The sequence below is a fragment of the Hesperophylax consimilis genome, chromosome 9 (assembly GCF_061612785.1).
Source record: "Hesperophylax consimilis isolate HC1 chromosome 9, BYU_Hcon_1.0, whole genome shotgun sequence".
In the NCBI taxonomy this organism is placed as follows: Eukaryota; Metazoa; Arthropoda; class Insecta; order Trichoptera; family Limnephilidae; genus Hesperophylax; species Hesperophylax consimilis.
Window position 1 is genome coordinate 6897723 of NC_142844.1, and position 13724 is coordinate 6911446.

At 33.9% G+C, this 13724-nt stretch overlaps 1 pseudogene across 1 annotated transcript in view; it reads right to left on the reverse strand.

The window, feature by feature from the left end:
• The window catches only part of LOC149420846 (pyrokinin-1 receptor pseudogene), a 634598-nt pseudogene extending 624731 nt beyond the window's left edge, over positions 1 to 9867 (reverse strand). The window contains exon 1 of the transcript XR_016302596.1: positions 9622 to 9867. The product of XR_016302596.1 is annotated as a pyrokinin-1 receptor pseudogene (transcript). The remainder of the gene's footprint in view (positions 1 to 9621) is intronic.
• Positions 9868 to 13724: the final 3857 nt, after the last annotated feature.

Below are 13724 nucleotides of genomic sequence, written 5' to 3' on the forward strand. Positions count from 1 at the left end.
ATGAAAGTTTGTGGTACCTACCTGCCTGATGAAAGTTTGTGGTACCTACCTGCCTGATGAAAGTTTGTGGTACCTACCTGCCTGATGAAAGTTTGTGGTACCTACCTGCCTGATGAAAGTTTGTGGTACCTACCTGCCTGATGAAAGTTTGTGGTACCTACCTGCCTGATGAAAGTTTGTGGTACCTACCTGCCTGATGAAAGTTTGTGGTACCTACCTGCCTGATGAAAGTTTGTGGTACCTACCTGCCTGATGAAAGTTTGTGGTACCTACCTGCCTGATGAAAGTTTGTGGTACCTACCTGCCTGATGAAAGTTTGTGGTACCTACCTGCCTGATGAAAGTTTGTGGTACCTACCTGCCTGATGAAAGTTTGTGGTACCTACCTGCCTGATGAAAGTTTGTGGTACCTACCTGCCTGATGAAAGTTTGTGGTACCTACCTGCCTGATGAAAGTTTGTGGTACCTACCTGCCTGATGAAAGTTTGTGGTACCTACCTGCCTGATGAAAGTTTGTGGTACCTACCTGCCTGATGAAAGTTTGTGGTACCTACCTGCCTGATGAAAGTTTGTGGTACCTACCTGCCTGATGAAAGTTTGTGGTACCTACCTGCCTGATGAAAGTTTGTGGTACCTACCTGCCTGATGAAAGTTTGTGGTACCTACCTGCCTGATGAAAGTTTGTGGTACCTACCTGCCTGATGAAAGTTTGTGGTACCTACCTGCCTGATGAAAGTTTGTGGTACCTACCTGCCTGATGAAAGTTTGTGGTACCTACCTGCCTGATGAAAGTTTGTGGTACCTACCTGCCTGATGAAAGTTTGTGGTACCTACCTGCCTGATGAAAGTTTGTGGTACCTACCTGCCTGATGAAAGTTTGTGGTACCTACCTGCCTGATGAAAGTTTGTGGTACCTACCTGCCTGATGAAAGTTTGTGGTACCTACCTGCCTGATGAAAGTTTGTGGTACCTACCTGCCTGATGAAAGTTTGTGGTACCTACCTGCCTGATGAAAGTTTGTGGTACCTACCTGCCTGATGAAAGTTTGTGGTACCTACCTGCCTGATGAAAGTTTGTGGTACCTACCTGCCTGATGAAAGTTTGTGGTACCTACCTGCCTGATGAAAGTTTGTGGTACCTACCTGCCTGATGAAAGTTTGTGGTACCTACCTGCCTGATGAAAGTTTGTGGTACCTACCTGCCTGATGAAAGTTTGTGGTACCTACCTGCCTGATGAAAGTTTGTGGTACCTACCTGCCTGATGAAAGTTTGTGGTACCTACCTGCCTGATGAAAGTTTGTGGTACCTACCTGCCTGATGAAAGTTTGTGGTACCTACCTGCCTGATGAAAGTTTGTGGTACCTACCTGCCTGATGAAAGTTTGTGGTACCTACCTGCCTGATGAAAGTTTGTGGTACCTACCTGCCTGATGAAAGTTTGTGGTACCTACCTGCCTGATGAAAGTTTGTGGTACCTACCTGCCTGATGAAAGTTTGTGGTACCTACCTGCCTGATGAAAGTTTGTGGTACCTACCTGCCTGATGAAAGTTTGTGGTACCTACCTGCCTGATGAAAGTTTGTGGTACCTACCTGCCTGATGAAAGTTTGTGGTACCTACCTGCCTGATGAAAGTTTGTGGTACCTACCTGCCTGATGAAAGTTTGTGGTACCTACCTGCCTGATGAAAGTTTGTGGTACCTACCTGCCTGATGAAAGTTTGTGGTACCTACCTGCCTGATGAAAGTTTGTGGTACCTACCTGCCTGATGAAAGTTTGTGGTACCTACCTGCCTGATGAAAGTTTGTGGTACCTACCTGCCTGATGAAAGTTTGTGGTACCTACCTGCCTGATGAAAGTTTGTGGTACCTACCTGCCTGATGAAAGTTTGTGGTACCTACCTGCCTGATGAAAGTTTGTGGTACCTACCTGCCTGATGAAAGTTTGTGGTACCTACCTGCCTGATGAAAGTTTGTGGTACCTACCTGCCCGATGAAAGTTTGATAATGAAACGTCCCTGGTCAAATGGTATAATTTCTTATTTAAGATCGCACGAGCGATATTTAAATATTTTATGGTTTTCTGCATTATTGAAGTCGCCTGGGGCACAGCACTACTCAGTTAAACTCAAATATTTTATACATGTTTATAAAAGGTCAGTTGTCAATACATAAATCTTAAACAATTTTTTTTTCAGTTGTGGTCATACACGAAACGAAAAAAAAAAATTTTTTTTCAACCTACACTACCCAGTGTATATTTTTTCATAAAATATCTAAATATCGATGAAAGTTTTTTTAAACTGCGTATATCAATGAATGAACTTGAATGAAATTAATTTTATGTATTAATAAACGCGTTTTTTTATTAAAGCGACTATTTAAACATTTTACATTCAAAATATAATGTTAAATATATGTGTAGTAAATTATATTTCTTAGTCCTCCTCACTAGTTTTAACTGTGCTGAGGCGGACTAAAGTTATTAATTTCTGTTTTATTAGTTTTCTTTGTCGTTTTTAATGTTTTGTTCAGCGTTTTTTTCATAAATCTCTTTCAGCCAGATTTTTATTCTTGATTTGTAATCATTCAAATTTTCTATTCGCTTCGTGTCAGGGGGAAGAATATTTGAAAAAAATTAAAATGTTGCATATTAAAACAGTATTTAAACCACTGATGTAATTTATTTACATGAGACATGAAGCGAAAAAATATGTTCCGCTGTTTGGCTTCCAACCGACCTCCAACTCTTCCAAAGCTCTAACTAAAAATACCGGTTCCGGTAAACGCGTCCAGCTTATCGCTTTCAAATAGTGGAACAAGTTTCGACGAATTACTACCCAGTAGCACCTCTAATTATGCTCCATGATTTAAGCTATGCTAATTGAATATTTTAATTATTTTAAACAAAATAAATTCGTCGAATTATTTTAAACAAAATAAAATAATTCGACGATCTATTTGGCCATATTCAATTTTTCTCTACACCCAACAAAAAATTAAAAAACAAAGTCCATGGTTCAAAACCACTGGTAATTAAATTAGTATAAAAAAGTAGTGTTATGTTAACATTTCTACTATGAAAACTGGCACTCATAATTTTTGTAACTCACGTGTGTATTAACGTGTATCTTTTATATAAGATTACATTAATTAACTATGATAGGTAATTCAATCAAGCAATTGATTTAGATTAAAGAATAAAAATAATCCCGGCGCTCGAATCAAGAGGTTTCTTTTTTATTGCGTAATATGCGCATTCTGTTTTTTTCTCCTTTGCAATCATCATTATCATGTGAGAATGGACATTAGAGTTCCACGCTTAGCAGAACAAGAAAATCTACCCAGTTGATTAGCAGCAAGACAAAACGCGCAGACATTTCTGTCATCTGTACCTGAACCCTCAAAAGGGAAATACGGGGTGAGAAATACCTGTATTTTAACATATTAGTCTTTTTTATATGTTTTTTCTTTCACCGAAAAAGATTAAGAACCTGGAGGTATTGGCGGTTGGAGTCGGGTGGGGGTTTGTGCGGTTTGTTGCCGAGTGTCCAGTGATAAAATGTGAAGTAAAACTTTACGTTGTTTTATTTTTTTTTTCAATTTTACAGGAGAACAAAATTTCGATTACGTTTTTACTCCAAAAAATGTTGGTATCACTGATTTAAGTAAGTCAAGTACCATTCTTTACGTTATGTATAATATTAAGCATGAGCCTTTCTAAAATGGACTATACACAATAGATTCTCAACCTTTTTTTCTCGTGATCAAGAGTAATAATTATTACTGGTGATCTGGAAACAAATTGTATTTGTTAATTTAAACTATTAAATTTTTAATGTCACACTACGTTATTTAATTTTCATATTAGAAAATAAGTTGCATTGACTGCGCGCTTTGTTTCACTGAACAAGGGGTCCATTTGACATACTTGAGATTTGTGTTTAGTATCGCACGTAAATTCTTTGGTCGGACAAGCTGTCACCGGCTTCCACAGACACCTCGCTCTAGGCTCTGTTTTAGTAAAAAAATCATGTGTTTTTGAGAGGTGCACAAATCGTTCTCGAGCAAAAACCAAATCTGATTTTTTTCCGTTCATAAGTACTTTGGTTAGTTTACAATAATGTTCTTTAGAAATTTATGATATACTAGTTAACGTATAATATATAAATAATAGGAAAGTGGTTGAAAATAAAAAAAGTTATAATTTAAAAATTAAAAAGCGAACCAAATTCATTTTTAGAAAACGAATTTTATAAAATATATTATGACAAAACTATACTGACAGACCGAACGATTAGTCAGAATAGACCCGATATAGTTTTACATGACAAAATTAAAAAAATAACTTATATCATTGATGTCGCTATTCCTAATTCCTGTAATATTCAAAAATCTGTTGATGAAAACATAAGAAAATACACAGATTTAGGAAATGAGATTAAAAGAATTTTTAAATATTTATGTTGAAGGATCAGTAGGATTTATAGGCCCTGTTAGAAGTTCTACCGAGCCGAACCCTCTGATATGAAAATATCTGGAGTCGGTGAATTATTTTCCCATATGATCTGTGGTGAGTTTACTTGTTTTTCTTGTATTGTTTTGTATTTATTTTGCTTATATAATACACTTGCATAATGTTGATTGACTAGATGATCATCTGTGGAAAAGTGTGTGGAAGGGTTTAGTTTTTCCTATGGGGAAGATTTAACCCGGACATAAAATCGGAAAAGAAAATAAATAAATTATTATGTCAAGCGAAAAAGTGATTGCTTTCTGCGATAATATTACGATTTATTAATTTATTTATTCACGCTTTAAATTTATACATTGTTATAGGTAAGTTGTGCAGCAGTACAATTATAAGCGTATACAAGTTACCATAGAAAATTCTGTTGTACAAAGGAAAAATTTTGTTTTAGTCCAAAACTATCCTATATTTCAAGTTGGAACCAACCACATACATTAACAAACTTTCACTGAAATCGGTTGTGCGGTTTCGGAGATTAGCGTGGACAAACACAGTGACGCGTGATTTATATATATTAAAATAAACACGAACAGTTTTTTGTAAAACACGATCGTAATTAACAAACCTTTATTAAGCCCGATTGAGTGTTTTACACTACATAGATAAATTAATAAAAAGATAAAATATGAACTAACTAACTAACCATCACGCCGTTTCTCTGCAGGGGTAAGCAGAGAGGACGGACCGCCAAACATCTCGGTCTTGGCACACACTTCATACCTCATTCACATTCATACATCGTCGCATACATACTCTTCTATTATTCTGACTCTTGACATGGCCCGACTCAAGTATCTGATTCACTTGGTTGTGCCATGTCTTCCTCGGGCGTCCCCGACTTCTGCTACCATTCACATTTGCATTGTATATTCTCCTTACACTCCTTTCTTCGCTCATTTGCTCTACATGCTCAAACCATCTTATCGTCCCTTTCTTGATCTTACTCATTACACTTACATCAGCCTTGCACTCTTTGCGGATCTCCACATTCCTCACACGATCATACATGGTTTTACCACACATACGCCTCAGGGATCTCATTTCAACAGCATTCAATCTACTTTCATCCTTTCTTTGCCAGTTCCATGCCTCACTTCCATACATCAGGGTAGGTACCAGCACTCCATTGTGGACTGCTAACTTCGCTTCTTTGGACAATTTTTTGTTAGCGCCAACTGCGTTTAGTCCTCCATTAATGGAGTTACCTGCATTTACTCTTCTTTCAATATCTCTGTAAGCCTTCCCATCTCTCGTAAACATGCTTCCTAAATACACAAACTCATCCACCTGCTCCAAGTATTCCTCATTCACAGCTATATTGCACACTGTTTTCGTACTCTCTCTTTCAAACACCATTACTTTAGACTTACTTACATTCATCATTAACTCATTCTTCATGCATACTTCGTTCATCCTAGACACGAGAGACTGCAGATCATCCACACTATTAGCAATCAGCACGGCATCATCAGCATATAAGAGGCAACATACTTTCAATTTAAAATATGCACATGAAAAAAGTAGCTCTGTTACTAATATTATTATATATCATTAATCATTATCATTATTACTTAATAACTCAATATTTTCAGATGCATCGATATCGCAGACAACGATTCACATATTTCTAGACCAGTAGTTCTATGATATTATTAATAAATAAAAACCAAAATTTTCTCCGAAATCATAAGATTTGTAAGTATGTACTGTACATACCTACCTACTTGATTACAAACCATATATATATGTAATTATGTACAAGTATCTACCTATTTGATTACAAACCATATACATGTAATGTAACATTTTGTTTTATTTCATATGAGGATTTATATGATATAATCATTGTAGACAATATAAGCGATTCTCAAGCGAATATTTGAATAAGAAAAATCAAAAAAATATGCGGTTGAATCTTTCCTCTTGCCGGGACGCTGCTCTGACACTGAGCTAATCCAACCGTATTTCCTTCTATCGTATTTTATCCATACTTCGACTAAGAACTACCAACTTTATCATAATTTTCTTAACGCATATTTTTATTGGCTGTTAATCATTGATGTATGATCGCAAGATTCTTCCCGAACTAAATGCAATTTAGATAGTGTCTTGGATAAATAAATCCGTTTTTATTTTCATTTTTGATATCTGTTTCTGATTTTTCTGTTTCAATTTTTTTTTGAGAATCTCTTATATTGTCTTCAATGATTCAGATATTACAATTTGAAGTTTTTGAAAAAAAATATATTCATCCTATACTTGCAAAAAAGTTAAGACATATCGAAAATTAAAATAAAAATGGATGTATTTATGCAAGACACTATCTAAATTGCATTTAGTTCTGGAAAAAAATTGACTTTTCCGTTTCAAATTTTCGTTTGAGAATCGCAAAGATTTGAGGTTTTACTCATTAAATTATACTATTTGTCAAAAGAAACGTCACCATCTCAATGAAAATTCTTTTACCAAACATTCTTCAGGCAGTTTGGGATAAAAACAATGATTTTACACTTGAAAAAAAAACTTTTCTGAACGATTAAAACCGTCACTATCACACGGAAACGGAACGTATAAAAAAATTTATAAAAAAGTGAAATACAAAACGGTCGAGCTCAGTGACCTATCCTTTTGACTATACACACATGAAATAAATAATTTTTTCATTTTACCGGGAATATTTTTGTTAGATTTACGTTTTTATGAATTCTGAAGATATTATTATAGAAAATGGAAAATCCTTTGAGACAGTGTTTTTGTTACAAAATCCTAGATCACATCATTGACATAAAATGGACCAAACGGTAATTTTAATAACATTGCCGTTGATGTTATTGAATCTTGTGTTGTGTTCGAGAGTCAGAATAATAGAAGAGAGTGTAAGAGACGACGTATAAATGTGAATTAGGCAAGGCGTGTTTGGCGGTCCGTCCTTTCTGCCTACCTCTGCGGGGAAACGGCGTTATGGTTAGTTAGTTAGTTAGTATTTGAAATACGTATTTTTTTACATTTTTGATATTGATTTGTACAGTTTACTAACGATTTTCATTCGATGTGTAAATTTCTATTCATCTCTAATCATTATTTTTTTTTTGATTGGCAAAGATATTAAGGCAAATATTTTGTAAATAATTTCAACTTCACAAATTAATTTTACGATTTGTAATATATCGTGTATTTCACGGGTCCAAGCTAGTTTTATCAATAATACAGTGGGAAGGACAGAGATTTTTTTAAACACTCAAAAAACCAATACAATGGATATTGATTTAACACTGTTGTTAGTGTTGTATCAATTCCTTTAAATTTTTGCCTCAAGAAAAGGAATATTGTTAGCTGTTTAATGAAAATTAATAAAAAGGGCCGATTGCCCTTAACACATTTTCTCCCTGAACGCATTCTCGAATCATCCGTCAAAGATAATCTGTTTTCTTTGACGGACTTGAAACCTCTGAAGCTTATAATCTCTTTAACTTGTCAGGACAAGGAGGCCCATTATTTCCGACTAAGGGACGCTGACACCGGAAAAGATAGACAACATATTATAATCCTGGTTTATTTTGCAAATCTTTTCGTGAACCAGCGACACTGATAAATAAGTAATAAATAAATAAATTACACGAAGTCAAATTTAAAAAATAAAAATTTTATGTACTTATCCGACACAGGAGAAGAATAGAAGCACATGGACATCTTTGGGGATACTTTGTGGAGGGTCTTTTTGAGAAGGGAAAGGAGTGAAAATGGATCTTGAAAAGTGAAAAACAGTGGCAGACAAATTGTTCCACAGCCAAGCTGTTGAACCCAAGATCTAACCAAACTATTTTAGATTAGATTAGGATGGTTTAGGTTAGGTAAATTACACGTGTTATAAAAAATTAAACAAACATTTTTTAGGTTAGGTTAGATTGGGTTAGTTAGGCAGTCATTTATTTTTGGGGTGTTTAATTCTAGTAGGCGTAATTCAATTAAGTGTTATTCTCCGTGTGTAATTCTGGTAATGTAATATTGGTAGGTAGAATTCACGTGTAATTTCGTCATTAGGTTCGGGTATTGATTTTGTTTTTTTTTTTGAATGCAATTTATTTTTTATACAATTTTTTTATTCAAAATCACTCTCATTACGCATAATTAACAAAAACGATATTTCGTTTCAACTAAATTAATGTAACAGGAAATATAAGATATTGAATTTAAATAGCAATGACGATTACCTTCAAAATTTATTCTTTAAATTTTCCTTCTTGTTTACGACAGTTTTGAATGATCAGTAAGATTATTACTTACTATTAATGAAACATTTGACTTATGTAATTAAAAATATATTGAAATTTGAAGGAAATGCTTCAAATAATTAATAATTAATAGATTGCTATCTCAATACATTATTTATATTATTATTATTTACATTATTTTGTTTATAGTAATTAACTATAAACGAATTACAAATTGTTTTGGGTAAGGATTTGTTTAATGATTGTCAAATAAGAAATATAAACCCGGTTTAGTTTTCCAGGATGCATTTTTTACCAACCTCGATGTTAATTTGTTTTAAAATATATTGCTATAAAACTTACTCGTTTTGAACTTCTAAAAACAATTTAGTAGACATTTTGCTGTCACACATTGACCATAGAAGATTTTCAAAAAGCTTAGCCTATGATTTTCAAAAAGTTTCTGACAATCACTTTGCACAAAAAAAAAAATTATAGATAAACAACTTATTTTCGGGTACAGTAATTATCTTTTTGGTTATCCGACAAAAATCGCCAAGCGTTTCTGGACTTAAAACAGAAGAACTATCTAAGACAGAAGTCAATATTTCTTCTATTTTATTCTAAATTTATTCTGTTTTCTTTTCTTTGCTTTTTCTCTATCTTTTTGTTTTTGATTATATATTTTATTGTATCTCTATATGGAATGTGTGGGACTGCACTAACCTCCCCACATACCGGAATAAACACTTATTATTATTATTATTAAACACGAAAAAATATGTGTTCCCAAAATATTGATTTCTGTTTTCAGATTTTTTCAGTAATAATAAAAAATATCATTGTAAAAATATCATGATTATCTAAAAAAAATGCTAACTTACCTTGTCTAGATTTCCACGTGCAGAAAATTCACAAATCGTTGAAACAAAATATCATTAACACTAGCGCAATAATTACACAAGATTGGATGTGTAATAACTGTGTCTAAAGATTGGAATATATTCACTAAATGACAATAAATCACCTTTATCTATATAGATACTTTAAAACCTTCACATCAACAAAAATAAGTTAACACACTTTTCTCACAAAAAACTTTTAAAACGTAAAGCAAAATAATGCAATGTTGTCATTGAAAACAAACAAGGTTGATTATAAACACACTTGCATAAATTTGAATAAGTTTTCCGCGAAAAGACGTTTCGACGTGCGGCGCCGAGTAACGCGGTTCGCACGTCCGACCGTTTGGTTCGCGAGATGAACACTGAAGCAGCCTCCAGCGGATTTGCGAAAATGCTACCCGAACACAGAGATAATAATGTGGCTCTCGTCTTACGCAAAGCACAGGGCGATGCATAACTGCAGTTCCATTTCACATTTCCATAACTAGACAAAACGGAAGGTTTTATCTATCTAGTGGTAAATCAGGCTTACTATGACATCGCTTGGAGATAATACAGCAAGTATCTATATTTTATTTTAATATTTTGTGGTTTCTTAAAATAATACACTTACAGCCAAAGAAGAGTTAAACCTTTTTTACTGTGTATAAAAAAAAGGTTAAAAAAACATATTCGTGCTTTACTGTTTTTGTTGTGAAATTTGTCAAATCATTCGTTTTAGGCTTCCAGTCCCATTTTTAACTGGAAATCGAATATTTCGACCAGGTTTTTAATAATTTAACAAATCAACAGAATGACGATTCAAGACACTTTTAAAAAGTGATGTAAAATCATTAGAAACGTTGAAAAAAAATTTAAACCTCACCTAACCTAACTTAACCTAACCTACATAACCCAGTTAATAAAGTTTTTGTGTCATCACTTTCCATGACTTTATATAACTTTTTAAAGATGTGATGAATTATCACTTTGATGAGTTATCCGGTCACCCAAAAAAATATATCTGAAAATCATCGGTAAAATATCAACCAGTCGAACATTAGTTTTTTTTTAAATTTGGTATGGCTTTTCTTACTTTTATTGCATCCGGTAAATTGTTTAATAGATTTGGGCTTAAACGGAGAAAAATGAGTATGGCTGATTTATAAAAATCCATTAAACGTGATTGCAATTCATTTCCTTATAAAATATTTCTCCATTCAAAATGTCTCGGAACACGTGTTCATACAACTGCGCTCTTCCTTACAAGTGTAATGACAAAATGTTATTCCAGGAACTCTTATTTTTCCGGGAAGTGCTCTTACCACTGAGCTAATTCAACCATAACAATTTACGTAATTTCTAACGAATTTCAATCTCCATGGTCGAGGGTTAAGGCTCTCAATTAGCAATCCAGAGGTCGCGGTTTCAAATTCCGGCGTGCGCAAGTAATTTTTTTTTCAATAATTTGTGTTCTTTCACAATTTATTTCTTAAAAATAATAATATAGTATATTTGCGGAGCGTGGTAGATACTCTCAGTATTGCCCTGGTGTACCATTAAGAATTGAAACATTGCTTGAAATGTTGATTTTAGATTACCCATATCGTGGCTTTTGTCATAAATCACCGCAAAACCCAATATTTGATATAATCCATATCTATATTTGTATTAAGTACTTTACTTATTTGATTAAATATAATTGAAAAGCTGCTCATCTCGACACGGGAATTCCCTAGTGAGATAAACGGCAGAGGATTCTATTGTTATGTACCATATAATGAATGAATAAATAAATTAACGGCTTTGATCGTGTTTGTTTACCAGATCTGAATATCCAGGTACTTCCCCACCTTCCTTTTTCTAATTTGTCCTCCACATCTCCTACCCCTCCCCACAACTTTCAAAAACATATCATACCCCAATTAGGGATGCTGTAGTCTCACTGCTCACTCTCTCCAGACGACAGGGATAAGTTGGGACTCTTGTGCGGTTTCACATTAAAAAGTATTTTTTAAATTTTTTAAAAGATATTCCAAATGAGCTACTTCTTTTCGAAGATGTCGTAAAAACAAATCCATTTTATGTAATAAGAAAAATAACCTTTTAAATTAATGTATTTGAAATATAAATTGAAGCACTTTAATTTCAAAAATGAAAAATGTTTTTTTAAACACTAACTGACTAACTAACTAACCATCACGCCGTTTCCCCGCAGGGGTAGGCAGAGAGGACGGACCGCTAAACAACTCGGTCTTGGCACACACTTCTTGCCTCACACACATATTTTTTTTTTATTCCAGATAAAAGAAAATTATATTTTTCACTTATTTGATAGAAATAACAAATACATTACACATAAATATATTACACAACGATATTATTCACTTTCATTGGTTTGTTGATTGAGCATAAAACTGAACAATTTTTTTTTAAATGTACCTACACTTTTTTAATTTTTAATTTCGTCTGGGAGGCAATTATATATATAGCTCCCCTCGTAACCAATGGATTGCTTGCCATAATGAGTATGTATGGTGTTTAAATGTATTTTATCGTATTGCCGTGTAAAGTGTGTGTGTACTTGGGACTTAACGTCGAAAGTTCCTTCTCGAGAAAACTGAAAGAAAACTGTCGTCTCACTTTTATCTGGTTTACACAAAAATTTAAAAAAATATTATAATAATTCCCAGAAAATAACAAACAATAAAAATCAGTTTTGAATTCATTGTTAGCGCAATGTAAACTTCGATTTCAATGTGATCAAAAAAATCACTTTCAAAGAATTCTTATTAAAGTCACGCGATAACAATGAACGATAACGCGATAACAATTGACACGCGACAAATAATTTGTCTGTAATAACCTCTCTTTTTCATGACGGAAATTTTATGTGTCAGTCTTCTGAATGCAACGTTGCCAGTTCTTTCGGGGCCCAGTTAAAGATATGTTTTTATTAGTACCAACTAGAATCAATACTTTTACAGTCTTTATTCAATGTGTAACAGTTCAAGTTTATTTTATCTAATTTTGAATTTTTTTAATTAATCATATGAGATGTTTGGTCGAATCAAGGAAATCTGTAGTTGTTTCTCTTGTGTATCGCCATGTACGATTATATAGGTATAAGTTGTAATAATATTGTAAAACTGTTGCTTTTGAGAAGCAAAAACGATAAATTTTTGTCCAAATATGTAGTCGCTAAGTATAGTGATAAATAAACCTTGACAATGCATTGGTTTGTAAAGTATGTAATATTGTCTTTTTCGCACTTTCAAAGTAGATATTGTATATAAAACCTGCAAATTTTCAGGTAAGTGCTGTCCATTGTGCTTGGTTGGGTTAAGACCTAACCTAATAACCTGACCATTTTTAATTAACGTATGCTTGATAATAGCAGAGTGTGACATTGTGATAAGCTTAATATTAACTAGATAACATTCGGCATTGTAGAAATAGTATTTACTTGTGCCTGGACATAATATCCATACAATCTGGGCAAGCCTGGTTTTCTGATTGCTCTGCCAAATTTCTCCGGCCATTATTGTTAATACCAGCACTTCCTTGGTCCTAATTTGACAAATATATTAGTTGTACTTTCTGTATTATAATAAACGTATAAATGCAGCATAATACTATACAGGTATAAAATAAAGCTTCCCAAACTTACACATTTACAAAATATTAAAATTAATTAATAAATTATTGTAAGTAGGTTAATGCTGAGTTCACAGGAGTACAATAAAGAAGACAATACAATATTGTTCTGTTCCAGCTTCGTAAACAGCCTCGTCGTAGTTCAAACGCTGCAAATATGGATACGCGTTACGAGCGATTGGTAGCAAAAAATGGTATTTGGTATCGACATGTATGGGAAAAAAAATCGTGGGAGCGAACACACGTGGACGATGCGGCCTGCCATCTCTAGGAAAATGTCTGCTTCTTTTCCTGCACTCCAAACTTCTGTTCACGCTTGGAGAATTGGTCTGGCATTGGAATAATACGATATTGTCCTGTCTTCGTGTGAACTAGGCATAACATAAAATGGAGTAGGCAACGCATACAGACGGAGACTAGAAGCCGTGTTCCATTTGGTACTAAAC